Source organism: Pogoniulus pusillus, chromosome 29 (genome assembly GCF_015220805.1).
Source record: "Pogoniulus pusillus isolate bPogPus1 chromosome 29, bPogPus1.pri, whole genome shotgun sequence".
NCBI lineage: Eukaryota > Metazoa > Chordata > Aves > Piciformes > Lybiidae > Pogoniulus > Pogoniulus pusillus.
The window spans coordinates 4,902,642-4,922,586 of NC_087292.1; the positions used below are offsets into that span (position 1 = coordinate 4,902,642).

Here is a 19,945-nt window from a genome sequence, read left to right on the forward strand (position 1 = left end):
GCAGGCAAAAAAGCTTTTTATTTATTTTTTTTTTTTAAAGGAAAGAAAACAACCCCCAAGATATTTGAGAGAAGAGCAGAGAGTGAAGGCAAGGGGGAGGCTGGCTGAGGACAGATCTCTATCTGCAGGTCCTGCAGGAGCTCTGCTGGCTGTTTCTTGAGGGTGAGAAGGACCCTCTGAAAGAAACAGTGACAAAGTTGAGGGCTAAAGCTGTGGCCTTTTGTTCCAGGTTAAGCCCTCTGTGCTAGTTTGAGCCTAGCTGGGATATTTTGGTGAGGAGAAGAATTAGATGGTAGGCTGTGAAAAGGAAACAATGGTGATGGCTGCTGCATTCATAGGCTTGCTGAGATGTATAAGAACAAGAACATTAATAAAAGTAGAGGAGTTGTTTGCTCTCTGTCTTTGGGGCTGCACTTCTCTCTAACCTGCTGTCTGTGTGACTAACCCATCTACTTCCTAACCCCCCTGGCTGACCCTCCAAACTTTGAACGTAAGGCAAAGTCTGGGGTAAAATAGAGGGGTGGGGAGAAGGTGGAACGGTAGTTGGGAGTCCCTTATGGGGACTCTGGTTTCTGGGAGGGCTGTTGCATTTCTGTATTACTTTTTAACTTGTATGTTTCTGAATTACTTTTTAACTTGTATATTTGTGTATCTAGCTGGATAGATTGTAAATATCTGCTTGTGTGTTGTGCTAAGTTGTAAATATAAAGCTTCATTCAATTTCCAGCAGCTGAGTCTAGTCTGAGTGATTTTCTCAAGTGTGAGGGGTGGGAACACCCAAACCATCACACCCTCCCAGGGTGAGTGATTAGGAAACCCGAGCCCCAGGTGCCCCTGGCCCCTCCCTGTGGGAGGACACCTCAGGTAAAAGGTTAGCCCACTCCCACTTGTTGTCTGCAACCCTATAAGAGGCTGCTGAAGTTCCTCCTCTTCAGTCTTTCTCCTGCATTGACTGAGCAAGGACTGTCTGTTGCTGCAGCTGCAATCCACCTCCAGGAAATCCACTGCAATGGGTCTGGTTTTGTATACTTATTTTTATCTGTTGACCTTCCCTTTATCACTCCCTTTTACCTTAAACACCTTTTATTTGTTGTTGAATTGTTCTGTTTAACTTCCAAAATTGGTGCAAGACTGTTTCCTTGGGGTGTTTTACCTCTTTCACTCTTTCTACCTAATTTCTTTCAAAGGGGGAAGTGGGGAGACATCCTCTATTTATTTCTGTTCTGTTGGGCTTTGTTTGGAAGTTTTAAACCAGAACAGTTTTTTCCTGGTTTGAACTGCTTTGGAAATGTAACAGTGCTTGTGAGCTGGAGACTGGAAGAATTCCTCCCAGGAGCCAAGGTATGAAGCCTCAAATATACCCTTTTTGAGCTGCAGGAATCCTTTTCACTGGGAAAGAGAAAATAAATGAGAGCTGAGAGAGCACATTTAGGGGAAGGACCTGATGTGAAATCTGCTGCTCAAACAGGCTGTGGAGTCTCTTTCTCTGAAAGCTTTCAAGGTCTTTGAAGGTGTTTCTGTGATGCCTTACCTAAGCCTATCTGCTTTAGCAGGGGGGGCTTGGGCTGGGTGACCCCAAGAAGCCCCTTCCACCCCCCACCATGCTGGGATGGAGTGATTCTGAAGAAAAAAGCTGAGGTGCCAAACTGAAAGAGAGGAAATATGAGAGAGCCACAGGGCATAAGGCAGGTGCTAATTATTAGAGGCTAAGATAGGTCATGTGGGTAATTTGGGTTTTTTTTAGAGGGGAATTATCTTCACTTTAGTATGTGAAGAGCTTTGATAATAGAATGAGATTCTTGTAGGGGGAAAATTAATTGAATGCATCTGACCCTCCCCTCATAAGCAAACAGAGCAGTGTGGCCCAGTCCTGGTACAGGGCCACGCCTTCATGCCCATCAGCATCCCAGTGCTGGCTTCAGAAGCTGAATGCCAGGATGGAGCCTGCAGGACAACTGCGATTTTCATCAGGCACCCCTCGACTCAGGAGACAATGATGCTCTTGGAAACACAGCATAACAAGTTATTCTTCTTGGTGAGAAAGATTAGGAGCTTGGAGCAATTTATCTCCTTTAAGGCATGCTGATAGACATTCAGAATATGGTATTACTGAGCAAAAAAAGCAAAGAGAAAAACCTGCAGCTTGGAAAAGAGAACTCTCTCCCCAACAACTTTAGTGCCTGGCTGGCTCTAGCTCAGGTAAATCTTTAAAAGTCCAGAGAGTTTAATGTGTTGTGCTTGAGCTCCATGGTTGAGGGTACCACGAGAACTTGCAGAAAGGCCCAGGCCAAACAGAGTAATCACTTCTGCCTCACACCTTGTGCTGGTTCGAGGCTAACTGAACTATTTTACTGGGAAAATTGAATCCTTAGCTGTGAGAAGAAAGGACAAACCCAACATGTGCCCTCGATCACCCATTTTTCTGCTGGGAAACACAACTAGTCAAAATACAGCTGAGACGGTCGCTTCTCACCACTGCTCGGCTCTCCCTTCTGGCTGTGCCTTCTTTCTGGCACTCTGGTCTCTCTGGCTGTTTCTGCCTTACCTCTCTAACCCACCTAACCCTTTTTGCCTCTAACCTCCTCATCATCTTTTTGACATCTCGCCTTGGAGCTCCAGGTCTATCCCGTGAGATATTTGTGGGTTAATCTGGTTATTTCTGGAGGGAGGGAAAGAGGGAGGGGGAAGGGAGTTTGGATTGGGAGCCCTCCGGAGGACTTTGATTGTTTCTGGAAGGGGTGTTGTGTTCCTGTGTTACTTTCCACTTGGATACAACTGTATAGATTTGTATTTAATTGCTTGTCTATTGTATGAAGCTGTAAGTATAGCTCAAGTCTTCCTTAACTTCCAGCCAGCTGAGTCTAGTCTGGGTGATTGGTCTTAAATGGGGGGGTGGAGGGCAACACCCAAACCACCACACACCTAGAACTTTCAAACTCATTTGTAACCCAGATATCTCCCTGTGCATCACATCCTCTTCCTGAGAGTCCCCTGAAGCAAAGGATAGTTGCTAGAAGGAGACCTTTGTGAGTAGTGTTTAATTGAAATATGTTCTTGCAGCAGTCTGTTGGCTGTGAAATTTTGTCATTCAGGCACCTGCCACTCAGAGCTCAGTCCCTGGCAAAACAAATCCTAGGTAACAGAAGCATTTGTATTGTGGGCTGGCAGTGGTGGTGTGGTGTGTTGATTAAATGGTCTGGTTTCAAGAAATTAGCCTTAACCTGTCATTTATCTCTTTTTGTTATTCTGTTAAATGGGTTTTCTGAATGATGTGGAACAAAACAAAAGGGCTTCTACTTACAGTATTGTTTGTTCTTGATGATTCGTTGTCTGCAGGTGGACTTTCCTAGCATGTGCAAGCTAATCTGTCAGCCAGGACCTGGGAGGGGTCCCAACTCTTCCTCCATAGACTTGGCTGCATGTTCCTGCCTCCTCTCTTGTATGGGATACAGTGATTGTACGGCCACGAGACGAGTCAGATGAGTTTGTTGATCCATTGGCGAGTGAATCCAACAAGCTGATGCAGCTTACGTGGTTGAAGGAAGAGGAGGACTGAGTAGAGATAACACATTTCAGAATAAAGGACTGAATGTAACATGAATCAGTGTAACGTTTATTCTTGTCTGTCACTGTTATTACTTAACACACCGAAGAGTTTTTTCTATCATAAAATGATCAGGAGATGTAAGAACTGCTGGGAAGAGTTGTTTAATTCTTAACTAAATGTCTGGCTAACATGTCAAATACAGCAATTCTGGAGTAAGCCTGAGCAAAATGTAATCAGTATCCAACATGCTCATGAGAGTCTTTCTTACAGCAATGCATTCATGCCTTTGGTTACACACTCCTTCACAATGTCTTTGTGCAGGCACTCATTGACATATTTTTCCATACACGGCTTTGCTCTGCATCATAGAATCAACCAGGTAGGAAGAGACCTCCAAGATTGTCCAGTCCAACCTAGCACCCAGCCCTAGCCAGTCAACCAGAACATGGCACTAGGTGCCTCATCCAGGCTTTTCTTGCACACCTTCAGCCACGGTGTCTCCACCACTTCCCTGGGCAGCCCATTCCAATGACTCTCTCTGCCAACAACTTCCTCCTAACATCCAGCCTCTCCTCGTAGGGTTTGTGCTCCAGGCCTTTCACCAGCCTTGTTGCCCTTCTCTGGACACGAGCCAGCACCTCAACACCTCTCTTGAGAGGCCCAGACCTAGAACACACTCAATAAAGTCATAAAAAGTGAGCGCGTACGCAAAGATGCAAGTTAGCGCGTACGCTAATACGCAAAGACGGCAAGTGAGCGCGTACGCTAATACGCAAAGATGGCAAGTGAGCGCGTACGCTAATACGCAAATACAAGTTAGCGCGTACGCTAATACGCAAAGACGTGAAGTGAGCGCGTACGCTAATACGCAAAGACGGCAAGTGAGCGCGTACGCTAATACGCAAATACAAGTTAGCGCGTACGCTAATACGCAAAGACGTGAAGTGAGCGCGTACGCTAATACGCAAAGACGACAAGTGAGCGCGTACGCTAATACGCAAAGACGGCAAGTGAGCGCGTACGCTAATACGCAAATGCAAGTTAGCGCGTACGCTAATACGCAAAGACGTGAAGTGAGCGCGTACGCTAATACGCAAATGCAAGTTAGCGCGTACGCTAATACGCAAAGACGTGAAGTGAGCGCGTACGCTAATACGCAAATGCAAGTTAGCGCGTACGCTAATACGCAAAGACGTGAAGTGAGCGCGTACGCTAATACGCAAATGCAAGTTAGCGCGTACGCTAATACGCAAAGACGGCAAGTGAGCGCGTACGCTAATACGCAAATACAAGTTAGCGCGTACGCTAATACGCAAAGACGTGAAGTGAGCGCGTACGCTAATACGCAAATGCAAGTTAGCGCGTACGCTAATACGCTCATGTCACGTCTTTGCGTATTAGCGTACGCGCTCACTTGTATTTGCGTATTAGCGTACGCGCTCACTTGCCGTATTTGCGTATTAGCGTACGCGCTCGCTTGCCGTCTTTGCGTATTAGCGTACGCGCTCACTTGTCGTATTTGCGTATTAGTGTACGCGCTCACTTTTTATGACTTTATTGAGTGTGTTCTAGGTCTGGGCCTCTCAAGAGAGGTGTTGAGGTGCTGGCTCGTGTCCAGAGAAGGGCAACAAGGCTGGTGAAAGGCCTGGAGCACAAACCCTACGAGGAGAGGCTGGATGTTAGGAGGAAGTTGTTGGCAGAGAGAGTCATTGGAATGGGCTGCCCAGGGAAGTGGTGGAGACACCGTGGCTGAAGGTGTGCAAGAAAAGCCTGGATGAGGCACCTAGTGCCATGTTCTGGTTGACTGGCTGGGTGCTAGGTTGGACTGGACAATCTTGGAGGTCTCTTCCTACCTGGTTGATTCTATGATGCAGAGCAAAGCCGTGTATGGAAAAATATGTCAATGAGTGCCTGCACAAAGACATTGTGAAGGAGTGTGTAACCAAAGGCATGAATGCATTGCTGTAAGAAAGACTCTCATGAGCATGTTGGATACTGATTACATTTTGCTCAGGCTTACTCCAGAATTGCTGTATTTGACATGTTAGCCAGACATTTAGTTAAGAATTAAACAACTCTTCCCAGCAGTTCTTACATCTCCTGATCATTTTATGATAGAAAAAACTCTTCGGTGTGTTAAGTAATAACAGTGACAGACAAGAATAAACGTTACACTGATTCATGTTACATTCAGTCCTTTATTCTGAAATGTGTTATCTCTACTCAGTCCTCCTCTTCCTTCAACCACGTAAGCTGCATCAGCTTGTTGGATTCACTCGCCAATGGATCAACAAACTCATCTGACTCGTCTCGTGGCCGTACAATCACTGTATCCCATACAAGAGAGGAGGCAGGAACATGCAGCCAAGTCTATGGAGGAAGAGTTGGGACCCCTCCCAGGTCCTGGCTGACAGATTAGCTTGCACATGCTAGGAAAGTCCACCTGCAGACAACGAATCATCAAGAACAAACAATACTGTAAGTAGAAGCCCTTTTGTTTTGTTCCACATCATTCAGAAAACCCATTTAACAGAATAACAAAAAGAGATAAATGACAGGTTAAGGCTAATTTCTTGAAACCAGACCATTTAATCAACACACCACACCACCACTGCCAGCCCACAATACAAATGCTTCTGTTACCTAGGATTTGTTTTGCCAGGGACTGAGCTCTGAGTGGCAGGTGCCTGAATGACAAAATTTCACAGCCAACAGACTGCTGCAAGAACATATTTCAATTAAACACTACTCACAAAGGTCTCCTTCTAGCAACTATCCTTTGCTTCAGGGGACTCTCAGGAAGAGGATGTGATGCACAGGGAGATATCTGGGTTACAAATGAGTTTGAAAGTTCTAGGTGTGTGGTGGTTTGGGTGTTGCCCTCCACCCCCCCATTTAAGACCAATCACCCAGACTAGACTCAGCTGGCTGGAAGTTAAGGAAGACTTGAGCTATACTTACAGCTTCATACAATAGACAAGCAATTAAATACAAATCTATACAGTTGTATCCAAGTGGAAAGTAACACAGGAACACAACACCCCTTCCAGAAACAATCAAAGTCCTCCGGAGGGCTCCCAATCCAAACTCCCTTCCCCCTCCCTCTTTCCCTCCCTCCAGAAATAACCAGATTAACCCACAAATATCTCACGGGATAGACCTGGAGCTCCAAGGCGAGATGTCAAAAAGATGATGAGGAGGTTAGAGGCAAAAAGGGTTAGGTGGGTTAGAGAGGTAAGGCAGAAACAGCCAGAGAGACCAGAGTGCCAGAAAGAAGGCACAGCCAGAAGGGAGAGCCGAGCAGTGGTGAGAAGCGACCGTCTCAGCTGTATTTTGACTAGTTGTGTTTCCCAGCAGAAAAATGGGTGATCGAGGGCACATGTTGGGTTTGTCCTTTCTTCTCACAGCTAAGGATTCAATTTTCCCAGTAAAATAGTTCAGTTAGCCTCGAACCAGCACAAGGTGTGAGGCAGAAGTGATTACTCTGTTTGGCCTGGGCCTTTCTGCAAGTTCTCGTGGTACCCTCAACCATGGAGCTCAAGCACAACACATTAAACTCTCTGGACTTTTAAAGATTTACCTGAGCTAGAGCCAGCCAGGCACTAAAGTTGTTGGGGAGAGAGTTCTCTTTTCCAAGCTGCAGGTTTTTCTCTTTGCTTTTTTTGCTCAGTAATACCATATTCTGAATGTCTATCAGCATGCCTTAAAGGAGATAAATTGCTCCAAGCTCCTAATCTTTCTCACCAAGAAGAATAACTTGTTATGCTGTGTTTCCAAGAGCATCATTGTCTCCTGAGTCGAGGGGTGCCTGATGAAAATCGCAGTTGTCCTGCAGGCTCCATCCTGGCATTCAGCTTCTGAAGCCAGCACTGGGATGCTGATGGGCATGAAGGCGTGGCCCTGTACCAGGACTGGGCCACACTGCTCTGTTTGCTTATGAGGGGAGGGTCAGATGCATTCAATTAATTTTCCCCCTACAAGAATCTCATTCTATTATCAAAGCTCTTCACATACTAAAGTGAAGATAATTCCCCTCTAAAAAAAACCCAAATTACCCACATGACCTATCTTAGCCTCTAATAATTAGCACCTGCCTTATGCCCTGTGGCTCTCTCATATTTCCTCTCTTTCAGTTTGGCACCTCAGCTTTTTTCTTCAGAATCACTCCATCCCAGCATGGTGGGGGGTGGAAGGGGCTTCTTGGGGTCACCCAGCCCAAGCCCCCCCTGCTAAAGCAGATAGGCTTAGGTAAGGCATCACAGAAACACCTTCAAAGACCTTGAAAGCTTTCAGAGAAAGAGACTCCACAGCCTGTTTGAGCAGCAGATTTCACATCAGGTCCTTCCCCTAAATGTGCTCTCTCAGCTCTCATTTATTTTCTCTTTCCCAGTGAAAAGGATTCCTGCAGCTCAAAAAGGGTATATTTGAGGCTTCATACCTTGGCTCCTGGGAGGAATTCTTCCAGTCTCCAGCTCACAAGCACTGTTACATTTCCAAAGCAGTTCAAAGCACTTCCCCCTTTGAAAGAAATTAGGTAGAAAGAGTGAAAGAGGTAAAACACCCCAAGAAAACAGTCTTGCACCAATTCTAGAAGATAAACAGAACAATTCAACAATAAACAAGACGTGTTTAAGGTAAAGGGGAGTGACAAAGATATAAGGGATGGTCAACAGATAAAAATAAATATACAATACCAGACCCATGGCAGTGGAGCACAGGAGGTAGCTGGTCAGCCTCACGGTTACCTGGCCAGGCAGGAGCAGCTGCAGCAACAGACAGTCCTTGCTCAGTCAATGCAGGAGAAAGCCAGAAAGAAGAGGAACTTCATCAGCCTCTTATAGGGCTGCAGACAGCAAGTGGGAGTGGGCTAAGCTTTTACCTGAGGGGTCCTCCCACAGGGAGGGGCCAGGGGCACCTGGCTCAAGTTTCCTAATCACTCATCCTGGGAGGATGTGATGGTTTGGGTGTTCCCCACACCTCACACTTAAAATCATCCAGACTGGACTCATCTGCTGCAAATTTGAAGTTTTGTACTTACAACTTAGCACAATATATAAGAAGACATTTATAATCCATGCAGCTAGATTCAGAAACATGCAAGTTAAAAGGCAAGTCCGAAACATACAAGTTAAAAATCAATATGCACTCCACCACCTCCCTGGGCAGCCCATTCCCATGCCAATCACTCTCTCTGCCAACAACTTCCTCCTAACATCCAGTCTAAACCTCCCCTGGCTAAATTGAGACTGTATCCCCCTGTTCTGTTGCTGGTGTTCTGGCAGAAGAGACCAACCATCACCTGGCTACAACCTCTCCTCAGGTAGTTGTAGACAGCAATGATGTCACCCCTGATATATTTGTTCAACACTATCCCTTGAACAAGAGCAGAACCCTCTGCATCCTTCAGCTGAATGAGTTCATTGAGAAGTGCTGGATGGACTAAGCCATTCCTAAGGCCTGGTGCTACAAGAGAAGAGTTCATCAACCCATTGTGTTACTAGAATTGGGCTTCTAGGAATGCTGGCAAAGGAGCACCGAAAGGTAGTTTCCAGTCTGGCTAAACCCTTGCTGATCCCATCTGGCCACAAATTATCATGTTTCTTATGTGAATCAGACCTGCCCCCTGTTTTCAAACTCCTGTGAATTCAATGCTGTTACAATAATCTCTAATCCTCACACTCAAGTTCTTTTTTTTCCTTCTTTTTACCCAGTCTCATTTGTGAGATATTCACTGCTGAGTGCCTGATCTTGGCTTCAGCTCAGCTGATAAGTAGGCACAAGAAAGGCTTCCAGATTGCAAAGAGAAATAAATATTTGAAAGTGATTAAGCTAAAAGAAGCTTCAATCGTATCATGGTCCAGGACTGGTTTGGATACATGAAGAATCAGCAGAGAAAAACTGAATACAACAATTTCTTGGTCTGAGTGATGTAAATGCTGGTTCAGATCACCTCCTGCTCCAAGATCACAGAATGACAGAATCTCCCTGTCCCAGGCTGAGAATTATAGGGTTAAAAAAACCCTCTGGGAACTAGAAGACTTATTCATTCCCATAGTTCTGCTATCTCTTTAAGAACTCACAAGACCAGCTCCAGCTCCTTCTCCTTTCCTCCTCCTCCTGCCCTCTATCCAGCAGAAGCCACTTTATTAGGAAGAACATGTAAGCAGTAGGCCTGTTTTGGGGGCCTCCAGAGTCTTGTTGAGGCCTCTTGGATGATGGAGGTATTGGTGGGGGGGGAGGATTGGAGCACTGGAGAGTATCAGATTTAGTTTTTGGCTTAGGGGAAAATTCAAGGGGGTTTGCCAGGGATGTGGCAATCGCTTTGTAACGTCCATCTCTGTATTTCCCTCCAAATGCAATGCTGTATTTTCTCTCCAGTTTCATTTGGGAAGCTTAATTTCTGTCAGCTATCTTCAAAACACCACGACACCCCCCATGACGGGAGGCGGAGGGAAGCTCTGGAGATCCTCCAGCCCAATCCTCCCTGCTACAGCGGAGTTGCGGTGAGGCAGATCTCGCAGAGAATGGTTAACCACAACGTGAAAGGACTCTGCGCAATCCAGTGTGGATCAAAAGCGAGTGAGGACTTGATTCGTTAGACACATGCTATATGTGTTACAGGTAATATATGCATGCAGGTAAGAAGCTAAATGGCTCAATCTCTAAATACCCCATTTGCATGGTGCACCTACTTGCTGCTGCAGCTGCAAACTTACTTTCTTATCTCATTCAGGGTTAGCTGGATTCTGCTCTGCTCGAGTTGTGTGCTGACTCAAGGACAGTGCTTCCCTGCCTAGTTATATTAAATGCTGCCTTGGTTTTTTCAGTGTGGCCTAGTACAGCCTTATTTTAATTCTATATACTCATCCTGCTTGCCCAGCTCTAAGTCATGTCCATTTTCCTTTAGCCATTCTGCAACAGAGAGTCACCTCTAGAAGCCTGACCAGGATCACAACATCCAGGTTGGTTTGGAATCTCTCCAATAAAGACTCCACAACTTCTCTGGGCAGCCTGCTCCAGGGCTCTGCATGCTCACAGAAAAAAAACTTCTGTCCAGCTAGAACCTCCTGGGCTCCAGTTTGTGTCTGCTGCCCCTTGTCCTGTCACAGGACTGTTGTGGTGTTTTAGAGATAGCTGACAGAAATTCAACTCTCCAATGAAATTGGAGAGAACAAACAGAATTCTATCTGGAGAAAGAAATACAGAGAGAGATTACAAAGCAATTATCGCATCCCTGGCAAACTCCCTTGAATTTTCCCCCATCCCAAACACTGTATCTAATACTCCCCAATCCTCCCCTCACACCCCTCACAATGCCTCTGCCATCCAAAGAGACCTAAACAAGCCTCTGGAAGCCTACTGCTGACATGTTCTTCCCCATAAATGGCTCCCGCCACACACACAGGGCAGGAGGAGGAGGAAAGGAGAACGAGCTGACCTTGTTGTGAGTTTATAAAGAGATAGCAGAATTATGGGATTGAATAACAATCTTCTAGTCCCCAGAAATTTTCTTAACCCTACAGTCTTAACCTGGGACACAGGACACCACTGAAGAGTCTCTCAGGCTGTTCTCCAAGCTAAACAGCCCCAGATGGCCCAGTCTTTTGTCCTCGTAATGATGCTTCAGACCCTTCAGTATGTTCACGGCTTTCACTGTTCTCTCTCTAGTAGTTTCCTGTCTCTTTTGAACTGGGAAGCCCAGAACTGAACCCAGTACTCCATACAGGGCCTCACTAGGGCAAAGTAGAGGGGGAGGAGAACATCCCATCACCTGCTGCTCACACTTCTCTTAAGGCACTGTTGCAGACTATTTGCCTTCTTGGCCAAAAGGGCATATTGTTGGCTCGCAATGAACTCACCGTCCACCAGGTCCTTCTCCTCAGAGATGCTTTCCAGGTTATTACTCTTCAGATGCAGGACTCCACACTGACATGAAGTTTCTCTCCACCCAACTCTCACAGAACAGCAACACAACTCTGATGTGTCAACCACTCCTCCCAGTTTTCGATCATCAGTGAGGTGGATAAAAGGTTCATTTACACTTCTTCAGGTTGCTCCAAGTGCCAAAATAGATGGAGTAAATCCAACAGATGCCAGTGAAGATCCACCATTGATCAATATATTTTGTGGCTGCTTCTCATCACCCTGGATGTGATGGTTTGGGTGTTCCTCACCCCTCGATGCTTTAGAAATCACCCAGACTAGACTCAGCTGGCTCTGGAAATATGAATGAAGCTTCTATTTACAGCTGGCACAATACACAAGCAGGTATTTGCAGTATGTACAGTTATATATAGAAATATACAAGGTAAAAGGGAATACAGAAACACAACTTCCCTCCCAGAAACCTGAGTCCCCAGGAGGGGCTCTCAACCACCCCTTCATCTTGCCCCTACCCCTCTCAACCTTACCCCAGTCCCACAGAAGAAGAGAGGTTCAGCCAGAGGGTTAGGAAGCAAAGTGGGTTAGTCCAAAACAGAGGGCAAGGTTAGAGAGAAGTAGCTCAGCCAGCAGCCTGGGTGAGAGCAACGTCAAGTGTGTTATCTATGTTTTGACTTATGTTTTTATACATCTCAGCAAGCCTATGAGTGAAGTAGATGTCACCATTGTTCTTCTTTCCACAGGCTGTAATCTAGTTCTTCTCACCAAAACATTCTAGCCAGCTTCAAACTAGCACAATCCACCCCTGTCTACTTCACTCAGAGTATTGCTAAGAACCATCTGATCTAATCTAAACCACTATTTACACTAATGAATATTACAAGTTCAGCTCACACTTCATTCCGGCTATCTCAGATGTAGGTGATTCAAAAGCCCAAAACAGTTTGTCTCCTCACAGATGAGACCAGGGACTCCCAGGTGACGTTGGGTTTGTGCTCTTGTACTGTAGATTCTCTCATAGATTCTTTTATTGGGCGCTGATGTTACCTAGAACAGACAACTCCTCACAGCCTGTATTATACACACTGAATTTAGACTCTCTCAGCTAAGGTTAGATTTCTCTGTGGAGTACACTGGATTTCACCATTCTCCTGCATTACCCAGTAGGTGTGACCAGAACCTTCAGCAGACACCACCCCTCAGACAGGTTTCCCTTCATGCAAAGGAGAAAATACCCAAACAGTTTTCCCTAACAGATTCTTTTCATGCACAACAGGAACTTTATTACTGTCTACTGTTTGGACCAAATCTGATTGTGCAGGTCCTGCTCTGTTTACTAAACCTCTACTATTTACCAACCAGGGTGCTTGTGCCAAATGTTTGTCCCAGTTTTTCAGAGTTCCACCCCCCATGGCTTTGAGGGTGGTTTTCAGCAAACCATTGTAGCGCTCAATCTTCCCTGAAGCTGGTGCATAGTAGGGTATGTGATAGATCCATTCAATACCATGCTCTTTGGCCCAGTTTTTTACAAGATTGTTCTTGAAATGAGTACCATTGTCTGACTCGATTCTCTCTGGAGTTCCATGTCTCCACATGATCTGTCTCTCCAAACCAACAATGGTGTTACGTGCAGTAGCATGTGGAACTGGATAGGTTTCCAACCATGCAGTGCTGGCTTCTACCATCATTAGCACATACTGTTTGCCAGAACAAGATGGAGGCAAAGTGATGTAGTCAATCTGCCAGGCTTCACCATACTTTACTTAGACCATCTCTCACCATACCATAAGGGCTTGATTCACTTGCCTGCTTGATAGCAGCACAAATGTCACAGTCATAGATGACTTGGGTGATAGCGTCCGTGGACAAGTCAATTGACCTATCGCGAGCCCATCGGTATGTTCCATCTCTGCCTTGATGTCCAGATGGATCATGGGCCCACCGAGCTAAGAACAGTTCACCTTGGTGTTTCCAATCAAGGTCAAGATCAGAGTTTGCATCAACTTGAGAGATCTTAGCAGCTTGGTCTGCCTGCTGGTGGTGATGTTGTTCCTCAGTAGCTCTGCTCTTAGGCATGTGTGCATCTACGTGCCGCACCTTCACTGGAGTTTTCTCCAGCCGTGCATCAATGTCCTGCCATAGATCAGCACACCAAATAGGCTTTCCTTTCCTCTGCCAACCATTCTTCTTCCAGTCCTTTAGCCAACCCCATAGAGCATTGGCTACCATCCATGAGTCAGTGTAGAGGTAAAGGGTAGGCTGATTCTCACGTTCAGCCACATCAAGAGCAAGTTGGACAGCTTTTACCTCAGCAAACTGACTGGATTCTCCTTCTCTTGCTTCGGTAACTCTCCTTGTTGGACTCCTAACTGCTGACTTCCATATTCGCTTGTTCCCAACAAGACGACAGGAACCATCTGTGAACAAAGCATAGTTCTTTTCCTGATCAGAGAGATCACCATAGGGAGGAGCTTCCTCAGCACATGTTATTCTCTCCTCTGGAGGTTTGGAACAGTCTGTGCCTTCCGGCCAGTTGGTAATCACCTCCACCAGACCAGGTCGGTCAAGATTACCCATTCGTGCTCGTTGGGTTATCAAAGCCACCCATTTATACCAGGTTGCATCTGTGGCATGATGCAGTGATGAACCTTTGCCTTTGAACCTCCAGTTCAGAACTGGCAATATAGGAGCTAAAAGCAATTGTGACTCAGTTCCAATCACTTCAGAAGCTGCTTTCACTCCTTCATAGGCTGCTAATAGCTCTTTCTCTGTTGGGGTGTAATTTGCCTCTGAACCTCTGTAGCTACAACCCCAGAAACAAAGTGGAAGACCACGTGTCTCATTTGGAGCTCTCTGCCAAAGACTCCAAGTTGGACCATTGTCACTGGCAGCCGTGTACAGGATGTTCTTAATGTCTGGACCAGATCTCACAGGTCCCAAGCCCACTGCATGGACTATTTCTTGCTGGATCTGATCAAAGGCTGCTTGTTGTTCAGGCCCCCACTCAAAATTGTTCCTCTTGAGTCACATCATGCAGAGGTTTGACAATCTGACTGATACCAGGAATGTGTAGTCTCCAAAATCCCACAGCACCCAAGAAAGAGAGAGTCTCCTTCTTATTGGTGGGAACTGCCATGGTGGAGACTTTGTTGATCACATCCTGAGGAATGTAACGGCGACCATCCTGCCACCGCACTCCCAGAAACTGAATTTCTCTGGCAGGTCCTTTGACCTTGTCTCTCTTAATGGCAAAACCTGCTTGCAACAGAATGTCAATGATTTTGTTACCTTTCTCAAAGACTTCCTCAGCAGTTTGGCCCCACACAATGATGTCGTCGATGTACTGGATGTGCTCTGGAGCTTTACCTTTCTCCAGTGCATTGTGGATGACTGAATGACAGATGGTTGAGCTGTGTTTCCACCCCTGAGGCAAACGATTGAACTGGTACTGGATTCCTCTCCAGGTGAATGTTAACTGAGGCCTGCACTCCTTTGCTATGGGAATAGAGAAGAAAGCATTAGCAATGTCTATGGTTGCATACCATTTAGCCTCCTTCAATTTCAGCTCGTACTGGAGCTCCAGCATGTCCGGCACAGCTGTGCTCATGGGTGGCGTCACCTCCTTGAGGGCACAAACATCAACTGTCAGCTGCCAGTCTGTGTTAGGCTTACACACAGGCCAGATGGGACTGTTGAAAGGTGGATGAGCTTTCTCCATGACAGCCTGACTCTCCAGTTGATGAATCAGCTGATGAACAGGCAACAAAGAGTCATGGTTAGTCCTGTACTGCCTGTGGTGTGCAGTTTGAGTAGCAATTGGCAGCTCCAGATCCTCTATGTCATGACATCCCACAACTGCTGTGTGAGCCACTCCTCCCAGTTTTGGATCATCAGTGAGGAGGATAAAAGGTTCATTTACACTTCTTCAGGTTGCTCCAAGTGCCACAATAGATGGAGTAAATCCAACAGATGCCAGTGAAGACCCACCATTGATCAGTGTATTTTGTGGCTGCTTCTTGTCACCCTGAATATATTGCACATGTGCTCAGGGCAACAACTGGCCCTGAGACAAACAAATCCCGTAACCTGCAGGAAGAACTTGTGCTTAATACAAGACAGATACACATTTCAGTGCTTAAACTGAGCCTCCACTGAATGTGCAAAGTGGATAACTGCATCTGCATTAGGTGAAAATAATGAGTGTGTAAATAGAACTTCCAAACTAAGCCCAACAGAACAGCAATAAATAGAGGATGCCTCCCCACTTCCCCCTTTGAAAGAAATTAGGTAGAAAGAGTGAAAGAGGTAAAACACCCCAAGAAAACAGTCTTGCACCAATTCTAGAAGATAAACAGAACAATTCCACAATAAACAAGATGTGTTTAAGGTAAAGGGGAGTGACAAAGATATAAGGGAAGGTCAACAGATAAAAATAAATATACAATACCAGACCCATGGCAGCGGAGCACAGGAGGTAGCTGGTCAGCCTCACGGTTACCTGGCCAGGCAGGAGCAGCTGCAGCAACAGACAGTCCTTGCTCAGTCAATGCAGGAGAAAGCCAGAAAGAAGAGGAACTTCATCAGCCTCTTATAGGGATGCAGACAGCAACAGGGAGTGGGCTAAGCTTTTACCTGAGGGGTCCTCCCACCGGGAGGGGCCAGGGACACCTGGGGCTCAGGTTTCCAAATCACTCACCCTGGGAGGGTGTGATGGTTTGGGTGTTCCCCACCTCTCACACTTAAGAAAATCACCCAGACTAGACTCAGCTGCTGGAAATTTGAATGAAGCTTTATACTTACAACTTAGCACAACACACAAGCAGATGTTTACAATCTAAACAGGTAGATTCACAAACACAACACCCAAGTTCAAAAGCCACTCACAAACACAACACCCAAGTTCAAAAGCCACTCACAAACACAACACCCAAGTTCAAAAGCCACTCACAAACACAACACCCAAGTTCAAAAGCCACTCACAAACACAACACCCAAGTTCAAAAGCCACTCACAAACACAACACCCAAGTTCAAAAGCCACTCACAAACACAACACCCAAGTTCAAAAGCCACTCACAAACACAACACCCAAGTTCAAAAGCCACTCACAAACACAACACCCAAGTTCAAAAGCCACTCACAAACACAACACCCAAGTTCAAAAGCCACTCACAAACACAACACCCAAGTTCAAAAGCCACTCACAAACACAACACCCAAGTTCAAAAGCCACTCACAAACACAACACCCAAGTTCAAAAGCCACTCACAAACACAACACCCAAGTTCAAAAGCCACTCACAAACACAACACCCAAGTTCAAAAGCCACTCACAAACACAACACCCAAGTTCAAAAGCCACTCACAAACACAACACCCAAGTTCAAAAGCCACTCACAAACACAACACCCAAGTTCAAAAGCCACTCACAAACACAACACCCAAGTTCAAAAGCCACTCACAAACACAACACCCAAGTTCAAAAGCCACTCACAAACACAACACCCAAGTTCAAAAGCCACTCACAAACACAACACCCAAGTTCAAAAGCCACTCACAAACACAACACCCAAGTTCAAAAGCCACTCACAAACACAACACCCAAGTTCAAAAGCCACTCACAAACACAACACCCAAGTTCAAAAGCCACTCACAAACACAACACCCAAGTTCAAAAGCCACTCACAAACACAACACCCAAGTTCAAAAGCCACTCACAAACACAACACCCAAGTTCAAAAGCCACTCACAAACACAACACCCAAGTTCAAAAGCCACTCACAAACACAACACCCAAGTTCAAAAGCCACTCACAAACACAACACCCAAGTTCAAAAGCCACTCACAAACACAACACCCAAGTTCAAAAGCCACTCACAAACACAACACCCAAGTTCAAAAGCCACTCACAAACACAACACCCAAGTTCAAAAGCCACTCACAAACACAACACCCAAGTTCAAAAGCCACTCACAAACACAACACCCAAGTTCAAAAGCCACTCACAAACACAACACCCAAGTTCAAAAGCCACTCACAAACACAACACCCAAGTTCAAAAGCCACTCACAAACACAACACCCAAGTTCAAAAGCCACTCACAAACACAACACCCAAGTTCAAAAGCCACTCACAAACACAACACCCAAGTTCAAAAGCCACTCACAAACACAACACCCAAGTTCAAAAGCCACTCACAAACACAACACCCAAGTTCAAAAGCCACTCACAAACACAACACCCAAGTTCAAAAGCCACTCACAAACACAACACCCAAGTTCAAAAGCCACTCACAAACACAACACCCAAGTTCAAAAGCCACTCACAAACACAACACCCAAGTTCAAAAGCCACTCACAAACACAACACCCAAGTTCAAAAGCCACTCACAAGAGCAGAGCCCTCTGCATCCTTCAGCTGAATGAGTTCATTGAGCAGTGCTGGATGGACTAAGCCATTCCTAAGGCGTGGTGCTACAAGAGAAGAGTTCATCAACCCATTGTGTTACTAGAATTGGGCTTCTAGGAATGCTGGCAAAGGAGCACCAAAAGGTAATTTCCAGACTGGCTAAGCCCTTGCTGATCCCATCTGGCCACAAATGATCATATCTCTTGTGTGAATCAGACCTGCCCCCTGAATGTGCAAAGCAGAGAACTGCATCTGCAGATGCATTAGGTGAAAATCATGGGTGTGTAAATAGAACTTCCAAACTAAGCCCAATAGAACAGCAATAAATAGAGGATGCCTCCCCACTTCCCCCTTTGAAAGAAATTAGGTAGAAAGAGTGAAAGAGGTAAAACATCCCAAGAAAACAGTCTTACACCAATTTTGGAAGTTAAACAGAACAATTCAACAATAAACAAGACATGTTTAAGGTAAAGGGGAGTGACAAAGATATAAGGGAAGGTCAACAGATAAAAATAAATATACAATACCAGACCCATGGCAGTGGAGCACAGGAGGTAGCTGGTCAGCCTCACGGTTACCTGGCCAGGCAGGAGCAGCTGCAGCAACAGACAGTCCTTGCTCAGTCAATGCAGGAGAAAGACTGAAGAGGAGGAACTTCAGCAGCCTCTTATAGGGATGCAGACAGCAAGTGGGAGTGGGCTAAGCTTTTACCTGAGGGGTCCTCCCACAGGGAGGGGCCAGGGGCACCTGGGGCTCAGGTTTCCTAATCACTCATCCTGAGAGAGTGTGATGGTTTGGGTGTGCCCACCCCTCACACTTAGGAAAATCACCCAGACTGGACTCAGCTGCTGAAAATTTGAATGAAGCTTTATACTTACAACTCAGCACAATACACAAGCAGATATTTACAATCTATGCAGCTAGATACACAAACATACAAGTTAAAAAGTAATTCAGAAACATACAAGTTAAAAATCAATATGCACTCCACCACCTCCCATTCCAATGCCAATCACTCTCTCTGCCAACAACTTCCTCCTAACATCCAGCCTAAATCTCCCCTGGCACAACTTGAGACTGTGTCCCCTTGTTCTGTTGCTCATTGCCTGGCAGAAGAGAGCATCCCTCACCTGGTTACAACCTCCCCTCAGGTAGTTGTAGAAAGCAATGAGGTCACCCCTGATATATTTGTTCAACACTACCCCTTAAACAAGAGCAGAGCCCTCTGCATCCTTCAGCTGAATGAGTTCATTAAGAAGTGCTGGATGGACTAAGCCATTCCTAAGGCCTGGTGCTACAAGAGAAGAGTTCATCAACCCATTGTGTTACTAGAATTGGGCTTCTAGGGATGCTGGCAAAGGAGCACCAAAAGGTAATTTCCAGCCTGGCTAAACCCTTGCTGATCCCATCTGGCCACAAATGATCATATCTCTTGTGTGAATCAGACCTGCCCCCTGAATGTGCAAAGCAGAGAAGTGCATCTGCAGATGCGTTTGGTGAAAATAGAACACAGGATTCAGTACCCAGTCTAGGAAATAGGTCAAAGCGATCTGTCACTGTGGGCTTTATTGTGCTGGTCCTGCAGTGAGTGGAAAGTTTCCAAATACTTGACATATTGGCTTTTCTGTCTCTTAATGGATACTCCATATTCCCTAATAATAGTGGCTTATAGACCTGGTGTTCCCACTGCTTTGCATTGTCCTTTGGAAGGAGGCAAACAAACCTTAGCAACTCTCTCTTTAAACTGAACAATCCCTTAACACATGCTGCAATCATCCTGAAATGCATTCAGTAAATCATCTCTGATTGCACAGTTAAAGAGCACTGCTCTATATTGGTCATTTATAACAGCTTCAAGGGTTTCATTGATGAAGGCTTTCCAAAAGGAAAGAGGCAACAAGGAGGATCTATTGAATTTTGAATCACTGTACTCTGGGTGTTGCATTAGAACTTAAATCAGATCCAGCATTTCACAAGGGAAGGAAAACCAGCAAAGTCAAGTGAGATAAAGGGCTGTTTATCCATAGGCAGACGTGATATGTGTGGAAAAAACCACCTTACAAAAGGGTTAGCTGTTCAAAATGCCCCCTTAAAGAAGATACAATTAGAGC

The 19,945-nt window shown here is 45.7% G+C and overlaps 2 long non-coding RNA genes across 7 annotated transcripts; one reads left to right on the plus strand and one right to left on the minus strand.

Annotated features, from left to right (window-relative positions):
• Positions 1–853: 853 nt before the first annotated feature.
• LOC135188240 (uncharacterized) lies at positions 854–3,791 on the plus strand. The gene is made up of 2 exons (XR_010307629.1): positions 854–1,013; positions 3,337–3,791. It is a non-coding gene; the product is annotated as an uncharacterized LOC135188240 (long non-coding RNA).
• Positions 3,792–5,535: 1,744 nt separating this feature from the next.
• On the minus strand, positions 5,536–18,535 carry LOC135188191 (uncharacterized). 6 transcript variants are annotated; one of them, XR_010307596.1, is made up of 4 exons: positions 18,367–18,535; positions 11,407–11,764; positions 7,986–8,065; positions 5,536–5,990 (listed from the first exon to the last, which is right to left on the minus strand). It is a non-coding gene; the product is annotated as an uncharacterized LOC135188191 (long non-coding RNA). The 6 variants fall into 6 exon arrangements; XR_010307599.1 differs by lacking the exons at positions 11,407–11,764; positions 18,367–18,535 and adding exons at positions 8,242–8,310; positions 15,927–15,974; XR_010307600.1 differs by lacking the exon at positions 18,367–18,535 and adding an exon at positions 15,881–15,968.
• Between the last annotated feature and the right edge of the window lie 1,410 nt (positions 18,536–19,945).